Consider the following 24,081-nt stretch of genomic DNA (forward strand, 5'->3'; position numbering starts at 1 on the left):
ATATTCGTCTTCATCCTCTATGTCTTCTTGCCTTCAATTCTCTAAGAACCACCTATTTATGCAATCCCTTGGTCTGCAGGCCATGGGTAGTTCTTCAAAAAGCCGACTTAACTTACATAAAAGAGGGTAAAACCCTTTTTGCCTCTTTAACTATCTACGCACTCCATAACCACAATATACAGAGACTTTACATTCCTTTACATTAAACTTTGGGCTTTCACCCTAAAATTGACCCAGGGGACCCCATACTAACAGACCCCTAACAAAAAGATCGTGACTCACCCTCGAGTCACTTGGCTGGCATGGAGATCTTGCTGCGAAGATCCCCCAGCTCCACTTGTGCAATCACCACTTTAGCCACGCTTTGCATGGCTACCTGCTTGATCTATTCTACCAACTGCTCTATGGCTGGTCTTGCACTATCCTACTTGATCTTCTACTACGTACTCTATAAATTTGCCAATTTTTCATGAATATTGGTGGAGACTATGTAGGCCTCATCCAACCAAGGCCCCAATCTAGCCTTAAGGACTACCTCTTTCTTTTGTGCTGCTTCCACCTGTGTAAGCAGCTGCTTAGCCTCTTGCAGCTTGGTGAGGCATTGTGTTGTAGCAACAGTGTGTGTCGTCGCCCTTACTTCATCATATTGTTATTGTAGCTCGCAGACTTCTGTATTCAATACCTGCAAGGTGGGATCTTCCTGCAGGCTCGTCACTACTTCCATAGCCTACTCAAACAACATGGTGCAGTCCACCACCGTGGCATCCACCGTAGAAACTCCATCCTTAACAGAGGCTTCACAATGTTCTTTTACCTCTTGTGGGGTTGATCCCTGTGACTTCAAATCCATTTCTGTTATCTTCATGTTCATCTCGAACTGAACTTTGGCCACCTTTTCTTTGGCATCCTGCACGCCCGCAACAAGATTTCTGATCTTTGCCTCCAACAGTGCCTCCTCAAGGATATGCAATTCTGGCACCATCCTGCATTCTTCTGCCACTGCAGCCGCTAATTGAGTGCTCTACGCCTAGATTGTGTTCTTTACTTTCAAGGCCTCCATATTTTCAGTGAACATCTTCTCATTGTTCACCTTATAATTGCTTATGAGGTTGAACGTGCGCTGCTCTCGTGCTCTTAACTCCACTATCACACCTGACTGCAATGTGTGAAGGTACTCACTGGGGAGCATAGCCAAGTTGAGGCTGATGTTCCTTAGAGAAATTACAATGACCTTGTCATCATCTACCTCTGTGCTCAAAGATCCTTCTCATAACGCGACTGCTCAAAGATCCAATGATCTGACTATCTCGACTGCCTGACTGGTCCCAGGTGCCAAGCTTTTCTGTGTGGTGCTTACCTGCCCTGTCCCCACCTGGATCCTACTCGTCTAAATCTCCAGCTCGCGCAGATCCTTTTAAAAGGTACTTAGCACCTTTTGTTGTTGTTGTTCAAACTGTTGGAGTAGGTCCACTATAGTATCACGCACCTTATCTCAAATTTCGTCAAGGTCACCTTCTATTAGAGTGATTGGATCTAGTGACGGATTTGTTTCTTTGGCCTTATTCTGGGGCCCTTTCGTTTCTTGTTCCCTATACCGCTTCACCCAGAAGGGAATTCTCTACTCCTCTTGACTGCCATCACACTGTTCTAATTGTCCCTCTTCCTCTGTTTGGGTTGAAGGGGACTTACCAATCCACTCGGAGTCGCATCCTTATTCAACCTGTTGCTTCATTACATGCTCCTTTTCCACCTGGTCCTTTTCCTCGGCCTCTTTTTTGCACTTCTCAACCAACTGCTAGACCTTTTTCTTTGTTTCTTCCTTCATTTTCTTCTTCACGGATTTACTGGATCTCGCTGCTAGATAAGATGGAGTATGCCAATTTTTCAACCAGTGCTTGATGGTTTCTTGGATGGCGTCATTCATGGCCAAGTAAGGCAGATCAAACCATTTTTGTTATAGATCCTTCCACACCCTGATGTAGATGCGGTGGAAATCTGCCTTAAACTCTGCATACTCTGCTAGCTTCTCAAACACAGTTGGTGACAATCGTGGCTTTTGGTTGATGGCCATGCAAATTCTCACCTCCATCAGCACCCAGAAGACTTTGGTCTCTGTGACGCACACGACGTCCTTTGTTGCCCAGAGGGATGAAAATTGTGCAGCCTCCGGAAATCCCTTGTCCACAGGAGGAAACTGACTATCCTATGGTAGGTCCCAAGCCATAAGCACAATGGAGAGAAACAACCACTCATAGTGGAAGGTTTTTCTCTCATCCTGCGCCTCGCGACAATTCACGAGGAACTCGCTACAGAGGTAGCGCGACCAATTGAACTACACGCCCTTCGTACACTGTGCAGCCAATGAAATTACTAGCATTGAAACCTCATCCACTTAGAATTTTCTCATGAATTTCCCAACTAGGATTTGTGTAGAAACTTGTACCGCAGGTTCAGTGATAGATGTGATGGAATACCTACATGGCTTCTTCACTAGGTTGAACTTTTCCTTCATTTTCTGTGCGAGGTCATGCTCACTCGTCTTTCTGCCAAACTCCTTGGCCAAATTCAACCCTTAGTGCAGAAATAGCATGATCTGATGGATCAGCATATCAATGATTGGGATTGGCGCGCTCAGCCACAAACATCCGTCATGAACCAAGGTCAGCCATTTCTTAATAAAAATGAGGTTGATGTTGGAGCGGTGGTAGTTGGGCACCCACAACAAGTTCAGCAACCCCTACTGATTCACTCTACAAATCCATTCCACAGGCTCTAATGCCATGACACCTAATTCTTTATAATATACCATTTTCATATAATTTTTTGTTGCAAGGTGGGGGAACCTCTCATGGTCCGCCAAATCCCAGTCTTCCAACTCTAAATGGGGAATCTGCACCAAGCACAAATATTTAAAAGTGATGCCCTCCAGTAGCAATGGTTTCTTTAGGAGGAATTTTCTAGCATCTGGTTCCTTAGGGACTTTCACTTTTTCCTTTCACGAAGGGATATAATCCGGCAGTTTGGAGATAGGCTGCACCCCCTCGGCATCAATATCCTTCGCGCCTTCTTCATCCTCCAAATCTACCACTTCCCCTTAAGGTTTTGTTGTCGAGACCGGGATTTGCATAAATAGATGTGTGATGTTGCATCACTGGAATCCGACAAAGAAAGAAATTGAGAAGTGGTTGGATAGAAATATCCACAAATTCGTGGTGTAAGAGAACATAAATCTGCACCTGAAAAAAGAATAGTGGTTGGATAGGTATCTATACACAGAAATACATGAAATTTTCTTTTGCACCTTTTCAATCAAACTATACAAGTGGATTGACAAATTGGAAAATGACCAAGGAAGGTGGAGGCTTGACAGTCTAATAGTGTGGACCCCAGAGCTAGTGTGAATGTTGGGAGCTTCTATAGATAAGATCGCACGTGGCGTCGATCACTGGCTCGATCGAGTCATAGGAGGATTTGTGATAGAATTCGTGGTCGATACCTCAGTCATCTACAGTGAAGTAAAGCGACACTTTTTCAAGGGACCGCGAGGCAAGTATTTGAGATCTTGAATAATTGGATTAAAATGCTCTTGTGTGAAAAGTAGGTTATGCCACTGCCTTGATGTTTGGATCTACACAAAGTGCACGATTCTTTAGAAATTAGGAGATAGCATGTCTTAAATACAGCCCATTGATATAACCTCCTTCGAGTGTTGACGAGAGAGTAGTACAGGCCTCACCACGAAGTGTTGTACAATTGATAAATAAATGTTTTCCGCAAATACCTCATATGCCCACACCACCTCCACAACATACACCTTCATCCACACCACCACCACCTCCACCTTCACCTCCACAACATACACCTTCACCCACACCACCACCACCTCCCCCACCATTCAATATGTCAAATACCATGAAGTTGCCCATTTTTAGGGGCTTGGGAAGTGAGGACCCAGATTAATTTTGGTTCATTGTGAAGGCCGTTTGGACAACACAGAATATTACAGATGATCATATGAAAAAGGCTTAGTTGGTTACTTCTCTACAAGATCGCGTGTTGACATGGTACATTAAGTACTGCACTGATAACTCACTGACATCATTAATAGACTCTCTGATCCGGATTTAAGTAGGAACGCAATAGCTTACAGAGATAACCATAAAAACAGAGATGTGATAACCATAAAAACAGAGATGCAGCGGAAATAATACTTCATTTCATTAATGGAGAATACTGAGAAATGCTTACAAATAGAAATAACCCAGGTAGGGCGATGGTAGCTTATCTCTGAGAAGAGATGTGTCGGCTACATGCCTCTGAACTGTTCCGAACTGTGTTACAATGAGGCTCAAAGGCCTATTTATTATTGAGAAATAATGGAAAACCCTTCGCATTCCAAAACCTAACCCTAGAAGATGAAACGCCAAATTGTGGGCCCCGTTTTGGGGTGAGTTGGATAGCCAACTTCTCGGGGTCGCGAATTGGTCGTATTATCTCCGTTTGACGCGCATGATAGCCCGTTGGAAAGATCTCTCCGAGGACTATGACGGAAAAGGCGATTTTTATCAGAAAAATCGCTAGCGGTGGATTTCCCAAAAAACGTCGTTTAGGGCCTCAAAACGGCTCCGGAAGTTTAGGACCCGAAAAACTGCTAAAAATAGTAAACTGTGCTATAATTAAGGAAACTGAAAAAATGAAAGATACAGTTGTGGGAGTCCAAATGGGATAGGTGGGTGGCCACCAACATCCACCTGGATCACTCTCAAACCACTCTAAACAAAGAATTTGGTAAGCCCAGGTCTAAATAGCAATCAGTCATTGTATTCAAGGAAATCATGATGAGGTCGGGTGAAAAGCCCTAGGAATTAGATCAAAGATTGGAGTTCCAGATCCGTGAAGCTAACGTGAATTTCACAGATAGTCAGCACCATGAATGGTTTGTAGCCTCACTCCTACCCCACCTAAGGGTTGATTTATCATAGCAAAAGATAGGGACCCATGCAGAAGCCTTGGAAATTGCGATAAGATTGCATGAAACACCTATTTAGGATGTCTCTTTGGGAGTTCAACAGATCCACGCGAAATTGCAGAATCTTTGCTTGGAATTACAAAGCTTGAAAAAGGAAAAAGCGGCTCGACCAAAGGTATGTGAAGAAGTTTGGTGCCTCAAACGTAAAAGCCAGGGGCATTATAAAGATCACTACCTTGTCTTCGCGAATTATATTAAAGTAGGAGGGCCAATGCCTCTAAGGAAGGAGGCTACCGCAGGACCAAGTATAGGACCTGCCTTGTGGTGCGTTATCTGTCAAGTAGCTGGAAAACATGTAATGGACAATTGTCACTTGCTGCAAAAATTTGTACAGATGTCGCAACAGTTCTTTTGCAATTTTTGTAAATCTATGGACCACAATGAGAGTAACTGTCGTAGCTATGAATTGATGATGGAAAGAATACCCGAGTATCGAATGCAAATAGAAACTCAGCCTCTAGATCAAGGTGCTGGGGGACTGCACGGAGGATATAAGGGGCACAGATGAGGCTGATGAGGAGGGGGGCCTAGTAGAGGTCAGGGACAAGTTATTTTCTATAATTACGGAGTTCTAGGACACTACGTGCAGGAGTGTATGAGCCAGAAACACCCATCATGTCAGTATTATACTCAGTTTGACCACGCAATAGAAGAATGCCCTATATTGATAGCTAAGATGTAGGAGAAGAAGGTGCAGCCTCAGCAACCTACCCAAAATCTACAGATGATGAGGGTCGAGCCCCGCAAGGAGGATCCCAATGTGAATATTGTGCTACGAAGCGGAATGATGATTAGTGATGATAAAGGGAAACTCGCTGATGAAAGTGGATGGGTCGGCAAGGCTCCAGAAAAATAATTTGGGTTTGTCCTGGAGTGCGTGAAGGAAACGTTCATGGAAGCAAATAAAAGCTTTGTTAAGGCCTCTACCTTAGGAAGTCAGGACAAGCTATCTGAAGAGGTTGACCCCTCCATGCTTACCACTTTCTTAGAGACTTGTATGAAGTTGTTGCACGATAGCAAGGTCGTGAAAGGGCTACAAGAACTGATAAATAAGTGTACTGGTAAGGAAGGTGCTCCTGAAGGGCACCATGCAGTCAGAAAAATAGGCAAACATAAGACGAGAACAGGGTGCAAGATGAGACTCACCACGCAAATAGGAGACTATGAGATGGACCAAGTTATTTTGGATCTGGGGTTGGATGCAAATGTTTTTCCTAAATAGACATGGGAAAGAATGGGGAGACCCGCACTACAATGGTCTCCGATTCAATTAAGGATGGAAAACCAATAGAAGATTATCCCTATGGGGCGATTGCATGAAGTGACCATAGATATAGAATGTGTGAGCGTGCTAGCCGATTTTGAAATGATAGAGATTATTGATGGCATCAATCCATACCCCGCACTCTTAGGAATTGATTGCGCTATTAACATGAATGGGGTAATCAATTTGAAGAAGCAGACAATGTCATTTGAAAGAAAATTGCTCCACATTGTAGTACTGTTGGACCCTGCAAAAGGATCGCACTATACAGAACCGGTCCGCGATTATGAGGAAAGCGACAATGATTTGGACCAAATCTATGAAATATCAACATGATATCATGATTGGGTTAATCCGACAGCTGATGGACGAATTGTATGGGACCGCGAAAGTTTCTATACATTAGACTCAGATGAGGAATTGGAGCATTGGTAGAATAGGTTGCACAAAGTATCTACGTTGCGCTGCAATATGATGACTAAGTCATTGTGTTGTGTATCATCAGAGGTAAGAAATTTACCTTATTATGATGGTCTAACTGATGTAGATAATTTTTTGGATGCATTTGAAAGATAAGTACCTGAGAAACATCGTTTCCAAGCACTGGATTTGGTGTTGCGCACTACACCTGCACAGTGGGGGGTACACATAAGGACCATTTTGAAGAATGGCGTGAGTACCGACGAATGATGATATTGCAGTTTGGTCGCCCAAAAGTTTGGCTAACTAAGAAATATGATGGGAGAAATGATCATCGTGATCATTTAGTAAAGTGGACTAAGGTTTATGGAACGAATCCGCAACCAAAATGGGTGCATTTATTCTGTCACACTATGGGTGTAATCCCTATGAACTAGTAGTTAAAGGTGGAGCTCTGCCATAGCATCGCAAAATGGGATATCTTAAGAGAAGACTCCATGAGGACCTTTAGCTTTGAAGATGGTTTCAAAAGAATTGATGAGGTGTTGCGGGAGGTTAAGGCAATGATCTTCCGAACACTGTAGGATTCTTTGGAATTGATTAGACCAGATTGGAGCACCCAGCTATGCCATGCGTTGGAATGCTATAATGTGACTGTTGAAGGAGATGATGAGGATCCAAGGAATATTAACATTCCACCTGTGTAAGCAGCTGCTTAGCCTCTTGCAGCTTGGCTAGGCATTGTGCTACAGCAACAATGTGCATCGTCGCCCTTACTTCATCATATTGTTGTTGTAGCTCACAGACTTCTATATTCAATACCTGTAGAGTGGGATCTTCCTACAGGCTCGTCACTACTTCCATAGCCTGCTCAAACAGTGTGGTCTAGTCCACCACCACAACATCCACCATAGAAACTCCATCCTTGATAGTAGATTTGCATTGTTCTCTTACCTCTGGTGGGCTTGACAGCTGTGACTTCAGCTCTAGTTCTATTATCTTCATGTTTAGCTCAAACTGAACTCTAGCCACCTTTGCTCATGCCCCAATTCTGGCATCGTCCTACATGCTTCTACCACCGTAGACCATGGGATTGTATAAATAGGTGTGTCTTAGAGAATCTAAGGCAAGAAGACATAGAGGATGAAGACGAATGTAATGAGTCAATAGAAGGAATATCATAGAAGTCTTGGAGGAGGAAAAGGCTTTGCAACTATGTGCACAGAGGCCTAGAGTAGATTATGTAGCTAAGTGCATGGACCCCTGCAGCTGAGTGCATAGGGAAGTCTTGTGTCTGTAGGCTGAACTAAATATTAATAAAGAAGATTATTACAGAAATTCTTGTGTTTTACCTATCTACTTCTGTTATGTATGAATGCACTTTATGTTGTGATGAATGATGGGTTTATAAAATAATGATGTAGTAATGCACGACTTTACTTAATCTATATTGTTATATGAACGTAATTGATGTTACGGGTTTATGTGAATATTATATCATTGTATGTTAGAGTTATCGACACTTAAACAGATCTGAGTAAATATTGGGCTAAGAGTAATCTTTAATGCACATGAGTAGTTGATTTACCTATTTATGGTCTATGAAAGCTAGTCATAGACCTTCGTGGAGGTCTAGAGGCTGATTAAAGGAAGTTACATCAATAAGCCATAAAGGCTTATCGATCTCCGCAAAGGTAGTTCTAGGGCACAAAATGACATCACGCTGATCTGTGGGTGCAGAAACTTGGTTCCAGCATCCCCCCATACTTCTTTGGGTGATACTTCAACCCGCACTCTGCATATTGATGCCGAAAGGGCAAGTAGTGTAGGGATTTCTTTGGCACAACTAACTTTGAACCTAGGTCAGGACTCACTAAACCAGCAAATGGTTCTGTTGTCAGGATTGAGATCTGCATAAAGAGATGTGTGATGTTGCATCACTGGAATCTGACAAAGAAATAAATTGAGAAGTGGTTGGATAGAAATATCCACGAATTCGTAGCACAAGAGAATAGAAATCCATGCTTGACAAAAGAACAGTGGTTGGACAGGTATCTATACATAGAAATACATGAAATTTTCTTTTGCACCTTCCTGATCAAACTATACGAGTGGATTGCTAAATTGGCAGATGGCCAAGGAAGGTGGAGGCTTGATGGTCCAATAGTGTGGACCCTGGAGCTAGTGCAAAGGTTGGAAGCTTCTAAAGATAAGATCACACGCGCTGTCGATCATTAGCTCAATTGATTCATAGGAGGATTTGTGACAGAATTCGCAGTCGATACCTCAGTCATCTATAGTGAAGCAGAGCGACACTTTTTCAAGGGACCGCGAGGTAAGTTTTTGAGATCTTTGAATACTTGGATTAAAATGCTCTTGTGTGAAAAGTGGGCTATTCCACTACCTTGATGTTTGGATCTACAAAAAGTAGATGATCCTTTAGAAATCAGGATAGAGCAGGTCCTGAATACAACCCATTGATAGAACCTCCTTCGAGTGAAGACGAGGGAGGAGTACAGGCCTCACTGTGAAGCGTTGTACAATTGATAAAGAAAGGTTTTCCGCGAAAACCTCATCTGCCCACACCACCTCCACCTTCACCTCCACAACACACCTTCACCCACACCACCACCACCACCTCCACCTTCACCTCCACAACATATACCTTCACCCACACCACCACCACCTGCACCACCGTTCAATATGTCGAATACCATGAAGTTGCTCGTTTTCAAGGGCTTGGGAAGTGAGGACCCAAATTAGTTTTTGTTCATTATGAAGGCTCTATTGATGGCACAGGATATTACAGATGATCATATAAAGAAGGAGCAGTTTTTTACTACTCTAAAGATCACGCGTTGACATAGTACCTTAAATACTGCACTGATAACCCACTGGCATCATTAGTGGACACTCTGATTGCTCTGAACAAGAATTCGGTAAGCCCAAGTCTGAATCACAATCAATCATTGGATTCAAGGAAATCATGATGAGGCCGGGTGAAACTCCCTAGAATTAGATCAAATATTGAAGTGCCAAATCTGCGAAGCTAACATGAATCTCATGGATAGTTAGCACCGAGAATGGTTTGTAGCCTCGATCTTACCCCACCAAGGGTTGCTTTATTGCAACAAAAGATAGGGACCTAGACAGAAGCCCTGAAAATTGCAATGAGATTGCATGAAATGCCTATTCAGGACGCTTCTTTGGGAGTTCAGAAGATCCACGCGGAATTGCGGAATCTCTGCTTGGAATTACAGAGATTAAAAAAGGAAAAAGTGGCTTGGCCGAAGGTGCGTGGAGAATTTTGGTGCCTAAAATATAAAATCTAGGGGCATGATAAAGATCACTACCCTATCTTCATGAATTATATGATAGGAGGAGGGCTAATGCCTCTAAGGCAGGAGGCTGCCACAGGACCAAGTACAGGGCCCGCGCTATGGTGCACTATCTATCAGATAGCTGGAAAACATGTAACGAACAATTGTCACTTGCTGCAAAAATTTGTACAAACACCACAATAGTTATTCTGCAATTTTTGTAAATGGTTGGGCCACGATGAGCATAACTACCATAGCTATGAATTGATGATAGAAAGAACACCCGCGTATCAAATGAAAACTGAAACTCAGCCTCCAGATCAAGGAGCTGGGGGAGCACGTGGAGAATATCAGGGGCGTAGACAAGGCCGAGGAGGGAGAGGACCTGGTAGAGGTCAAGGGCAAGTTATTTTCTATAATTTTGGAGTTTTAGGACACTACGCGCGGGAGTGTATGATCCAAACACACCTGTCATCCCAGTATTGTACTCTGTTTGACCACGCGATAGAAGAATGCCCTATATTGATAGCTAAGAGGAAGGAGAAGAATTTACAGCCTCAACAACCTACCCAAAATCTACAAATGATGAGGTTTTAGCCCTGTGAGGAGGATCCCAATGTGAATATTATGCTGTGAAGCGGAGTGATGACTAGTGATGATAGAGGGAAATTGTCTGGTGAAAGTGGATGGGTCTGCAAGTCTCCAGAAAAATAAGTTGGGTTTGACCTGGAGCGCACAAAGGAAATGTTCATGGAATCAAATAAAATCTTCATTGAGGCCTCTACCTCAGGAAATTAGGACAAGCTATCTGAAGAGTTTGACCCCTCCATGCTTACCACTTTCATGGAGACTTGTATGAAGTTGTTGCACAATAGAAAGGCCATGAAAGGGCTACAAGACCTGATAAATAATTGTGGTGGTAAGGAAGGTGCTCCTAAAGGACACCACATAATTAGAAAAATAGGAAAACACAAGATGAGAATAGGGTGCAAGATGAGACTCACCACATAAATAGGAGACTACGAGATGGACCAAGTTATTTTGGATCTGGGGTCAGAATACTTGACTCTCACCCGAGAGACCTGGGTTCAAGTCCCGACAACAAAACCATTTTTTGGATTAGTGGGTCCTAACCCAGGTTTAGAGTTAGTTGTGCCAAACAAATCCCTACACTACTAACCCTTTCAGCATCAATCTGTGGAGCGCGGACTGAAGTCTCACCCGAAGCAGTATGGGGGGATGTTGGAACCAAGTTTCTGCACCCAAAGATCAGTGTGATGTCATTTTGTGCCCTAGATTTTCCTTCACGCAAATCGATAAGACTTTATGGCTTATCAATGTAACTTCCTTTAATAAGCCTCTAGACCTCCGCTAAGGTCTACGACTGGCTTTCACAGACCCTGATTAGGTAAATCAACTACTTACACACATCAAAGATTACTCTTCACCCAGTATTTACATAGATCTGTTTAAGTGTCCATAACTCTAACATACAATGATATAATCTTCATGTAAACCCTTAACATCAATTGCATTCATATAACAATATAGATCAAGTAAAGTCGCACATTAATACATCATTATTTTATAAACCCATCATTCATCACAACATAAAGCACATTCATACATAACAGAAGTAGATAGGTAAAACACAGGAATTTCTATAATAATCTTCTTTATTAATATTCAGTTCAGCTTACAGACTCAAGACTTCCATGCGCACTCAGCTGCAGGGGTCCACACACTCAATTGTGGACTCTACTCTAGGCCTCTGCGCACATAGTTGCAGAGCCTTTTCCTCCTCCAAGACTTCTACGATCTTCCTTCTATTGACCCATTACATTCGTCTTCATCCTCTATGTCTTCTTGCCTTAGACTCTCTAAGACACACCTATTTATACAATCCCATGGTCTGCAGACCATGGGTAGTTCTTCAAAAAGCTGACTTAACTTACATAAAAGAGGGTAAAACCCTTTTTGACTCTTTAACTATCTACGTGCTCTGCGACCACAATTTGCGGAGAATTTACATTCCTTTACATAAAACTTTGGGATTTTGCCCCAAAATTGACCCAGGGGACCCCATCCCAACACCTATGTTTTTTGCCAATCTCATAGATCATTGCAGCTATTATGGTCAAACTAGTGCTGAATAGGGGATTAATGTGACTATTTTAAGAGAAAGCGCGCTAGAAGCACGACTGTAAAAAAAAATCCTATTGGGCGAGGAATAAGGCAAAAAATAAAATATTTCCACAAACACTCCCAAACTTAGCACTCTAAGGTGGCAACCAATGATTTTGCATACCTATGCAGACCCAAACTAACTGATAACATGATGGTCAGTCAAACTGATCAAGAGATTAGATGAGAAAAGAGGATGAAAAGGCTATATCTTTCCCAGTGGATTCGCCATTTTGTTGTGAAGGTAAATCCCCTCTGCTAACAGAAGAAATCCCTCCATCCCAATGAGTGGGTCTAGCAACAAACTAAACAAAATAACATACACTTTCCTAGCTTATGTTTAACAAATGCAGAGAGAAGGAGAAACCTACCTCGCTCTGATGTTAATCGCTCAATCCTTTGGAGATGACTTTGAATATTTCACTCCAGGCCTCACTCCTTACTTTTTCTTCATGTCTGAGTACCTGCAAGGAAGATCAAAGAGTTATGGAATATACAAGAGCATATATGGCATACAACAAACATAAACTACTTAATAGATCAAGGATTATTAAGCTAAAAGCATAAACATTTACACAATTATGGAAAGTGAACATTAGATGTATATATTAATAAGCTAAAAGGGAAGTGTACAACCTATGCATTGATGTTGGAGACCTCCTTTTGGTGGATGTCTAATTCCAAGCAAATACTCTTCAAGCACTCCTTCTCCAAGCTAGAATGGGTAGCATGTAAGAATAATCTCAACATAGGGATGCAGCAATCAATGACCAACCATTTGGGGAAGGGACTGAATTTATAGGAAGGGAGAGGGAGTTAAGGATCCACAAAAGAGGGAGGAAGGTTCACATCTCAAGGAGAAATCCCATGATGATAAGATTAGTAGTTCCAAATGTGAGAGCTCAACCATATCAACAACAACCAATATCCAACTCGTTGTTCTTAAAGGTTCTAGTGCATGAATCTTCTCCACCAATTTGGGAAAACTTGCCAAAAGAGGTCCAGTGTAGGTTTTCATATCAAAACTCGTGCTGGCAGTGCTAGTGTATAATTGCGCAACCTGCTATCAGCATGGGGAGGTATTGGAGCAAAGCATGTTGATGCTAAAATTTAGGTTTTAGTTGACCTCCTTCAGAATGGATTCAGGGCAATTTTCCTTTGATCTTTTAGGGAGATTTTAGTATGTATATCATGATGGATATGTTGCACAGTAGTCAATGTTCAGGAACTTTGGCATATGGAACAAGAAGTGAACAGGAGGTGTGACAAAATAATGTGTAACAAGACACAAATATCACCTTGTATTTGTCAATACTTCCATCTAATGCACGCATGATCTTGTATGCCCATTTTGAGGAAACCATTGATTTTCCTTCGAGTCTAGGCACAATATCCCATATATCATTCTTCATATCGACTGGTATTATTATAACATATCATCCTTCTACACTTGTTGTCAAGTTGCTTCCTCAAAGGTGCAAGGCTCAACATTAATGAGATTTTTCAATAATGTTTCATAACCACAATACCTCTTTGGGCTCCTACTTTCCCTGAAAGCACCAAATGGTGTCGCATGACCTTTTGCTTCCTGTAAGGTAGATCTAAGCCAAGATGGCCTCTTCTTGATTTTAGGAACAAAAATTAAATCTGTTGGTTCTCTAGGCCCTTTTGGATGTTATTGATGATCTAAGTAATGCTATGCAATATTATATGGCCCTGGAGCTTCCTCCTTTGGAGCTTCATGTTATTTTTCAATATTAGAGTCCATGGATACTTCTTTAGATTTCCAATAGGAAAAATTTTCATTGAAGGTCACATCTTGGCTAACTTCAACCTATCTTTGACATGGAACATAGATTTGATATTCCTTTTATGACTCACTATATCCAACGAATATTCCCTTCTTTCATGAAGGCTCTAGATTCCTTCTCTTATCTTTAGGTAAACGAATATAAACAAGGAAACCAAATATTCTCAAATGACCAACCTGAGGATTTTGTCCTGTAAATGTTTCTTCAAGAGTCTTGTCTTCCAAAATTTTATGAGGACTTATATTATAAATATAGACAGTTTTCATTGATGCTTCACTCCATAGGAACATAAGAAAGTCTTGATCGTGCATCATTGACTTGACGAATTCTTCAATGGATTTATTCTTTATTTTCAAAAATGGAGATTGTAAGGAACTATTTGCTCTCTCTTCATTCCATATTCTTTACAAAATGAAACAAGATCCTTGGAGTTATATTCTCCTCCGTTATCAGATCTTAATATCTTGATCTTGTTTCCCTTCAAGTTTTTGACTTCATCCTTGAATTCATAGAATTTGTCAAAGACTTCATCTTTCATTTTCATGAAGTAGATCGATGTCTTGTAAGAGAAATCATCAATAAATATTAAATAATACAAAGCACCTTCAAGATATTTACCGGCATCGGACCACATACATTAGAATGAACTAGATCTAAGACTTACTTAGCTATACTTTCACTACTTAGAAAAGGTTTCTTAACATTCTTCCCAAGCACACATCCTTTACATACACCATCATTTTATTCCTACAAATATGGAACACTTGTAACCATCTTCTCTAAGGTTGGCAAAGATTTATAGTGAAGATGAGCATATCTTATATGTGAATCTCACATTGATTAATATCATTATGTACAATTGCTTGAGTAGGTTGTTTCAAAGTTATATACAACCTTCCTCCACGAACTCCAATTACTCTAGCAGAATCTATACTAGAGCCTTTGGGGCAAACAAGAAATTTTCCATTAACATGTGCTACTCTATATCCTTTATCTTCCAAGCATGAAATAGAAACAGAATGCTTCTTCAAAACCTAGTACATATAATATATTGTTAAGGTGAACATTATCACCTGATTGTATCTCAATGGATGTCTTCCTAATACCTTTGACTACATCATTGTTGTTTTCTCCAAGTTCCACCTTTTGTGATAATCTTATTTCCATTAGATTTATGAGGTTGTCTCAATATATTTTCATGTTCCTTAAGGAACCACTATCAACTATCCATAAGTATTCACCATATCCAATAGAACCAGTAAGAGCAAAGAAATAAAATAAAAAATAAATATTTGGATTTTGATTCTTAGGTATCTTGGGAAGTTCTTCAAAACCTACTAAGGAGGCGTGATGCTTCCCTTTCCTGGATATTGATTCTTAGGTATCTTGGGAAGTTCTTCAAAATCTACTAAGGAGGCGTGATGCTTCCCTTTCCTCTTCCTATCATTTAATGTTTCAGGAAAATCATGTCTAAAGTGACCAAATTTGTGACATTGATAGTATTGCACTTTTGACATATCTCTCTTTCCTTGAGGGGAAAATATTCTTTCTTTGGGTCTTCTTCCTTCATTTCTTCTTCCTCTATTTCTTCTTTTGAAACCAAACTTCTTTCTTTAACCCTTCTTCAAACGTGTTTCATAATCTTGAGAGCTGCCTTCTTCATATCTTTGAATATTTCCTCTTGATTTGAACCTTGATTCTTCTTGAGTACATGCAGTCCATAGCTCATCAAACTTTGGAACTTCTTTTCTGGCACATATTCATGTTGCAAATGAGTTCCGTGATTCAAGTAAACCATTAAGTGTTGTAGTCACAAGTTCCTTTTCAGGAATTATTTAATCAATATCTTGAAGTTTATATCTCAATTGTGAAATCCTCATAAAATATGAGGCTATAGTATCACTTCTTTTCATTCTAACATCATGAAGATCATTCTTTAAAATCATTAATTGACCAATATTGTTTATAGTGTACAATCTAATTAAGGTATAATACGTTTTCTTTGAAGAGTCAAGATTTGTGATATATGGGATTAAATGATCTCTGATGGAATGTAGAATGATAATTCTAGTTCTAATATCATCTTTCTCGTATTTTAATTTATCTTCATATTTTTCTAGTTCAGTGACCTTGCCTTTCACAATACCCAAGAGATCTTCTTTTGTAAGAAGAAGACCAATCCTTGTTTTCCAAGCCCAAAAGTTTGTAGCTCCTTCTAGTTTATTTATTTCCTTCATATGAGAACCCATATTAATAGACAAGAAAATGAGATGTAGGTATTCCTTAAGAATGATCTCTTACCAAATATTCTTTAAGAGTGATCTCAATTCCCTTTTCATCACCAAAACTATAATACCATGTTGACTTTTTGAGTGCAATAGATACAAGCACTAACTTCTTAAATACTAAGAATTAGTTCAAATGATATAGATCTTATTTTAACACTTACAGTTTATCATTAAGTAATTACACTTCATAAATTCACCCATAAAATGATAAGGACTGTAGAGATCACAATGCATAAAGAGAATATAAGATTTACCTTGGGAAAACCCACTTAGGAGAAAACCCAACAACCTTTTTCTTAGATAAATTCTTTAGTTCAAAAAGAGATACATCTAATGCAGCTAATCGTCTATTACATCCAAAATCTATGGTCAAACCTGCTCAAGAAACCCTTTAGTCAATTCAAGTCAAGTCAAACTTCATCCCTCTCATATTTGCCCAAAATTTTAACCTGCCCAGAATTTCACCCTACTAGAATATGTTGCCCAGAAACTCTACCCAAAATTTTGGGTTATTAGAAACTACCCAAAATTTCAGCCTATCCAGAAACTGCAGCATAGAAAATCACATGTGTGATATCTAGAGAGAGAAATGTGAGTTATATAGAGAGAGATAATTGTCCTTCTTTTTTTCCTTCTCATTCTTCTTGTCCATTGCTTGGATTCCCATAAATTTTCTTTCTTGTGTGAGGTCGAATGGTGCCTTTGTGGAGGATGTCAATGCCTTTATATAGTGGTATTCCTATCCATAATGGGTGCGTCTCTTCACTAGGCTAACTTGACTTGAGGGAGGGCCGACTTGACTAATTTGGAGCCAAAAATCCAAATTTCAAACTTCAAAATTTTTTCTTTTAAATTTAACATGAAGAACATGTCTTATATAAAAAAAATTCAAGGGATAAATAATCAAAATGACATGAAGAACAAGTATTACAAATTCTTTAAAAATTTCAAGGGTTAAAATATAAAATATGAAGACCAACCATAGCTACAAAATTTCAATGCCTCCACCTCCCTCCCTTTGTCTCTCTCGTCTTCCCTCTCTCTCCCCCCGCCATCTATAACTATATCTCCCTCCATATTTCTTTATTTGTCTCTCTATATCACCCCCCAAATACACATGATCCATCTCTCCATATCTATTTATATCTCCCTCCATCCCTCTCTCTATCTCTCTCCTCTTCCCTCTCTCTTCCCTCCTCTCTATCTCTATATCCCTCCATCTCTCCTTCGTTGTCTCTCTATCTCACCCCCAAAACATACATACTCTCTCTCCACATAAATCTATATCTCTCTCCCTCCCTCTTCGTCTCTTTGTCCCTCTCTCCTTCTCTCTATCTCTTGCCTCCTTCTCTCCTTTCTTCCTCACTTTATCTCCATATCTCCCTTCTCACTCTTCCTTTATCTCCACCTTTCTCTCTCTCTCTTACCCTTATCTCTCTCTTGCTTTCTACTCTCCTTTCTTCCTCACTCTCTCCCCATGTCTCCCTTGTCACTCTCTCTTTATCTCCACCTTTCTCTCTCTACGTATTTCATCTTCCCTCCCTCTCTCTCCCCCTCCAACTCCATCTCTCTCTACCTCCCTCTCTCCTTCTCTCTCTCAAATCCTCCCTGTCTCTCTCTGCCCTCCAACTTTGTTACTATCTCCCTCCCCTCTCCTTCTCTCTCCCCTCCTATATATTTGTGTCTCCCTCTCTCCCTCCTTTCCTTTTCTCTCTCTTCCCTCCTTATCTCCTCTCTCCTCACTCTCTCTCCATATCTCCCTTTTCAATCCCCCTCTCTCCAACTCTATCTCTCTAAGTCTTTGTTCTTCCCTCCCTCTCTCCTTCTCTCTCTCCCCTCCTCTGTCTATTCCTTCCTCTCTTTCCCTCTCTCCCACCTCCCTCTACCTCTCTGGCCACAACACTCTCTCTCTAGCCTCCATCTTTATCACAATATCCCCCCCCTCTCTCTCTACCCTCCAAATTTTTACTAACTCCCTCCCTCTCTCATTATCTCTCCCCCTCCATATTTGGGTCTCCCTCTCTCTCTCTTCACTTTCTCACCATCTCTCTCTCTTCCCTACTTTCCTCTCTCTTCACTTTCTCACCATCTCTCTCTTCCCTACTTTTCTCTCTCCTCACTCTCTCTAAATATCCCTCGTCACTCCCCCCTTTCTCTTCCCTACTTTCCTTTCTCACCATCTCTCTCTCTTCCCTACTTTCCTCTCTCTTCACTTTCTCACCATCTCTCTCTCTTCCCTACTTTCCTCTCTCTTCACTTTCTCACCATCTCTCTCTTCCCTACTTTTCTCTCTCCTCACTCTCTCTAAATATCCCTCGTCACTCCCCCCCTCTCTCTACCTATATCTCTCTATTTCTTTGTCCTTCTCTCCATCTCTCTCCCCCTCCAACTCCATCTCTCTCCCTAAACCCCCCCCCCCCCCCACATCACACTCTCTCTCTCTTTACCCTCCAACTCTATCACTATGTCCCTCCCTCTCTCCTTATTTGTCCTTACCCCCTCACTCTTACTTTCTCTCCATCCATATGATCAAGAATTGTCACTATGTGTAATAAATAATATATGTAAGATCTAAGAAATTAATACTTATAATGGAGGTGATTATTAGAATAATATATTACAATATTAATAATAATTATTGATTATTATACCAACAATAATATATAAATAAATAATTTGTTAAAGAAGCGATAGTATATTAACTTTACATTATAGACAGACCAAATTCTTTTGATCAAACTATTAGCTCAGTGTCTTACATTTTACATTTTTATGTGGAAAGGTACTCTACAACCCAGTATGGGGGAAATGTTGTAGTTGCGTAAGTTTTTGTAAACATTTACATGTTGGATCAATTAAAAAATAATAAAATTTTAAAATTAATATAGAGCCCAGTTTGGGGGAGATGTTGTAATGTCTGTAAATGAGTGTAAACATTTATATGTTGCCTCAATTAATAATAAAAAGTTAAAAGTAATAGCCCCAAGGGTTAGATAAATTGGTCGATTTCTTGTCCTAAAAGCACCTTTCTAATGGGAGGCCATAGGTCAATTTTCTTCAGCGCTCATGGGGTTATGCTCTATTAATGATTTGGCAGGAAGTGATCCCTTCAGGTGGATCTACCCTAATAGTTTCCATGGATGTAGCAGCCACCAATATCTAGTGTTCGTGAACCACACATAAAAAATAAAAAAAAGTTAGTTAAAAGTAATAAAAATAATAAATTTCAATTTGTTATATTGTGATTTTGTTTTTATTAAAAAAATTACAAATTATTTTTTAGATAAAATTAAATCATAGTATGCATAGAAAATTAAACTAAATAACATATAAATATATATACATTTAAAAAAACATTTAACAATATTCTTAACCATGGAGATTCACCCTCACTTTACCATGGAGATTATTCACCTATAAATAGGCTTTTTATTCTACCATGGCTTATCAATACCACATGCCCAAAAAATCATAATTCATTTCATACTCAAAATATTTTATATATCTTTTATTTTAATTTTAATTTATAACATTTTTTTAATTGAATTGAAAAGCTAAAAATGCATAACTACATTTGAGATAAATCTCAACCATGGACCCTCTATCCTAACTATTACTAAAAATATTCCATGGATATTCCATAGAAGTTCAATCCCTGCCATCGACCTATTAATTACTGATTGATGCAGGAGCATCATGGTTCTGAAAATGTGTACATTTAGTAGAATCTAGGTGGTCTTTTGTTTTCAAAAGAATGGTTTTCCTAAGTATTTAATTCATGTAATTTTAAATATTTTGAGTGATTTAGGTGAGACATTTAGAATAGGAGTTAATTAAATATATTGAGGATATTTGTAAATGTTCTCGAATGTAGAGGAACATGAGAGAATTAGGATAGTTGAGAGATTTGAGAATTAATTGTAAATCTTAGATTAGGAGTTAGTTCATGATTTATGGAGGATCCTTAGGATTAGTTGAAAGTTGAGATCTTTAAGGGATACAGAAGATATTTTAGGAACTAATTGAGGACTTAGAAGATTCTTAGGATTTAGTTGAGAAGATTGAGGATCTAGACCAAAATTGTTTAACAGAATCCTTTTGTATAAATGTAAGCCAAAAATGCAGAGAAAGAGTTGGTCAAGTAGGAGTTAGAGAGTTAGTGAGAGAGTTAGAAGATAGATAAGGTTAGATTGTGAGCCTACGGTTATTGAAATGATAAAGGGCCATTGATACAGACCGTGTAAAGGCAGATCAGGCCAAAGCTAGATTGTAAACAGGTTTTTATTTGTATATGTACATTTGTTTAATGAATGAGGAAATTGAATTCATTGTGACTGTGTGTGTCATTCCTTTTATGTGCTGAGTGATCCATAATTGAGAATTAATGGTTTCTATGTGATAAACCACGATGAATGAATTCAAGTTGAATTTCTGAAAGTATTTCTGAGTGACAAAAGACTTACCGTCTGGGTAAAATTCGCGTGATTCCATTTGGATTTAATAGATGTATGTGCAGGTCAAGTAAAGGACGAATTACGAAATATGGAAGAAGAGAAATAATAAAGAGAGTATTATGTACTCCAGTTCAAAGTGGTGTTAAAGGAGACGAAGTCTGATTGCAAGGTGGAGTGGAGTAACATTCAACAATCCCCATTGAATGTAATCTGAGAGCCAAAGTGAAATACGTAATTGTGGAAGTTAGGAGTCTATGGGTGTCTTGATCAAGTTTGAAGTGTCGCACTCATTCCTAGCCATTGATTTCAATTTCAACCACTGACGTCACAGTCAACTGCAGGGGTTAAGTGTTTTTAACCTGTGTGTTAGTCAAAGAATCGCTAGCCAAAGGATTTGATGAACTTTGTTATCCAATGGATATTGGGGTTTAAAGTAATCAAGTTTAAGTCTAAACCCGGACCCAAACTTTTATAGACCAAGGTTTATAAACCATATCGGCTCCATGAGGTGGGTAGCGTCACACACGTTCCTTATGCGATATCGTTGTCAACCATTGGATGAGTTGTAAACCATGATGAATGAATTCAAGTTGAATTTCTGAAAGTCTTTCTAAGTGACAAAATACTTACCGTCTGGGTAGAATTCGTGTGATTCCATTTGGATTTAATAGATGTATGTGCAGATCAAGTAAAGGACAAATTACGAAATATGGAAGAAGAGAAATAATAAAGAGAGTATTATGTATTCCAGTTCAAAGTGGTGTTAAAGGAGACGAAGTCTGATTGCAAGGTGGAGTGGAGTAACATTCAACAATCCACGTTGAATGTAATCTGAGAGCCAAAGTGAAATGCGTAACTGTGGAAGTTAGGAGTCTATGGGTGTCTTGATCAAGGTTTAAGTGTCGCACTCATTCCTAGCCATTGATTTCAATTTCAACCATTGACGTCATAGTCAACTGCAGGGGTTAAGTGTTTTTAACCTGTGTGTTAGTCAAAGAATCACTAGCCAAAGGATTTGATGAACTTTGTTATCCAATGGATATTGGGGTTTAAAGTAATCAAAGTTTAAGTCTAAAGCCGAACCTGAACTTTTATAGACCAAGGTTTATAAACCATATCGGCTCCGTGAGGCGGGTAGCGTCACACACGTTCCCTATGCGATATCGTTGTCAACCACTGGATGAGTTGTTGGATCAATGACCATCAGATTAATGATGAGGTCAATGGTGGAGAATTAATCCGATAAGATTTGTGCAAAAAGGGAACGTCAATGTGGAAATTCAACATGGGAGGATCGTTGTTCAATCAATGTTCAATTGTTGTTCAATTGTTGAGCAGACCCAAGGAGTTTATGGATGCGGATTTAATTTATTTGGAGTCTGGTTTTGTGCATTCAAGTGGGACCGATGTTAGTTGGAAAATTATGTGTTATTCCACTATACGGTGATTGGTCGGGTTTTGTTAAAACCGACAATGTAAACGCTTCTGATTGGTATAGGTGGGCCATAACCCACAGGCTCACGTAAGGATATTGTGAAAACCAGGGAAATTGCCTTTTGGCAGTTTCGCCTGCGTCATTTTGGTATCATAGCAAGGGAAAGGTTTCCTACGAGTATAAAGAAGACTTTGCATGCAAAAGGAACAGGTAAATTTGTTTTGAAGAACTCAGGGTAAGAAGAAAATAGTGAAAGAAAACTCAGCGAAGGAGAAATTGTTATTGACAGATAGGCTTCACCAAGATAAAGCTAGGAGATTGAAAGAAAGAATCAGATTCTAAATCGGATTGACAGTAGCTGACTGTTGAAAATTTGCACAGTGGAAGTATGAAGATCTGCTGAAACAGATTTGCAGGAATGGTGAAATCCTGAAGACAGGTGATGGCATGCAAGTTTGTCTAATGATTAGCAGAAATCGAATCAATGAGAATTTAGAGCAGGATTACAGTAGTTAAATTGTAAGAGGGACTTTTGAAAGTTCTTGAAGTAAGCAGAGTTTGAAGATACAGTTGAAGGTCAGATAAAAGAAAATTCCATTCAAAGCGTAGGTGAATGGGGGGAAAAGATCATACAGAGATATTGAAGGTGAGATGATATGTTTTTATTTTAATTTGATTTGAATATTATAGAGTTTGTGGTTTTTATATTGTTGCACAGATAGTAGCATAAGAAGGTGAGAGGATTGTGGCAACCTAGAGCAAGGAGTACTGAATTGGTTCCATAGGAAAGAACCAGATAAATGCAAACAGACTGAGCTCGGATGAGAGAAGCTCAGTGAGGCATATGTAGCAAGAAGAAGACTTGTTACTATAGTGGTTTTGTTGCAGCTCACAAAGGCAATTCCATAGAGGATGTGGGTAGAATTGCTAAGGGATGAAGGAAGCTAGTAAGAGTTTCTAAGTGAACGAAGAGGTGGTCAAAACCTAAATGTTCCAGCTAAAGATTGGAAGAAAAGGACAGTTGTGTTCTTAAAGTGCAGATGAGTTGAAGCCTAGAAGGAGTAGAGAGAAATGCTCAAGGAGGTTCCAAACAGAGAACCAAGTACTTGCCAAAAGACCAAGTTCAGAGGAAAGCTTGGTGAGGTAAGGGATAGCAGGAGAGACTTGTTGTTGCAGAGATTTGCACAACTCATAGTAAAGTGAGTGAAGAACTCATAGAGATGGAAAGGATGATGACTAGTGACAGTCATAGCAGAGGTTCTGAAAGAGATCATAGTAGAGGAAAAAAGAAGAAATATGCCAAGGAAAATGGCATGAGAATGAGTGACGAAAAATATGATAGAGAAATGGCTGATATGGAAATTCAACTTGAAGTATTAATGGAAATGTTACAGAGAAAAGAGATGGACTAGAAATATGGTTATGTCATGAGAAAGAAAGTGAAGTGGCAGAGGCTACAAGAGAAGAGAGAACAACAGGTGAATATGCAGTTAATAAAGGAGCTGAGGGAACTTGAACAAATTATAGATGTCAAATTGAAGATAGAGAAGCTTGAAAGAGTTGAGCTACAGCAAAAGGAAAATGTTGGAGAAGGTGTTGAAGTTTTGGTATGTGAACCAAAACAAGGACCATTACTTTTCGAAAGTGATGAAGAGACAAAGGATTTGGATCATATGAATGATTCAGAGTAGCGAGAATACTTGATGACTGAAGCCTCAAATGAGACTGTAAGGTCCTGTGTTTTTAAACTGATAATTTGTGTATGGTCGCAAGTTTGGAAGAAGATACACAGTTTTTTAAAGCTTTCAAAAACATAGAAGAATACCTTCCAAAAGATGAAAGTTTTGAAGCAGAGTATGACAATGAGACTGCAGAA

This window comes from Pinus tabuliformis, chromosome 1_2, assembly GCF_031772625.1.
Source record: "Pinus tabuliformis cultivar Carrire ecotype Pingquan chromosome 1_2, CPIR1, whole genome shotgun sequence".
NCBI lineage: Eukaryota > Viridiplantae > Streptophyta > Pinopsida > Pinales > Pinaceae > Pinus > Pinus tabuliformis.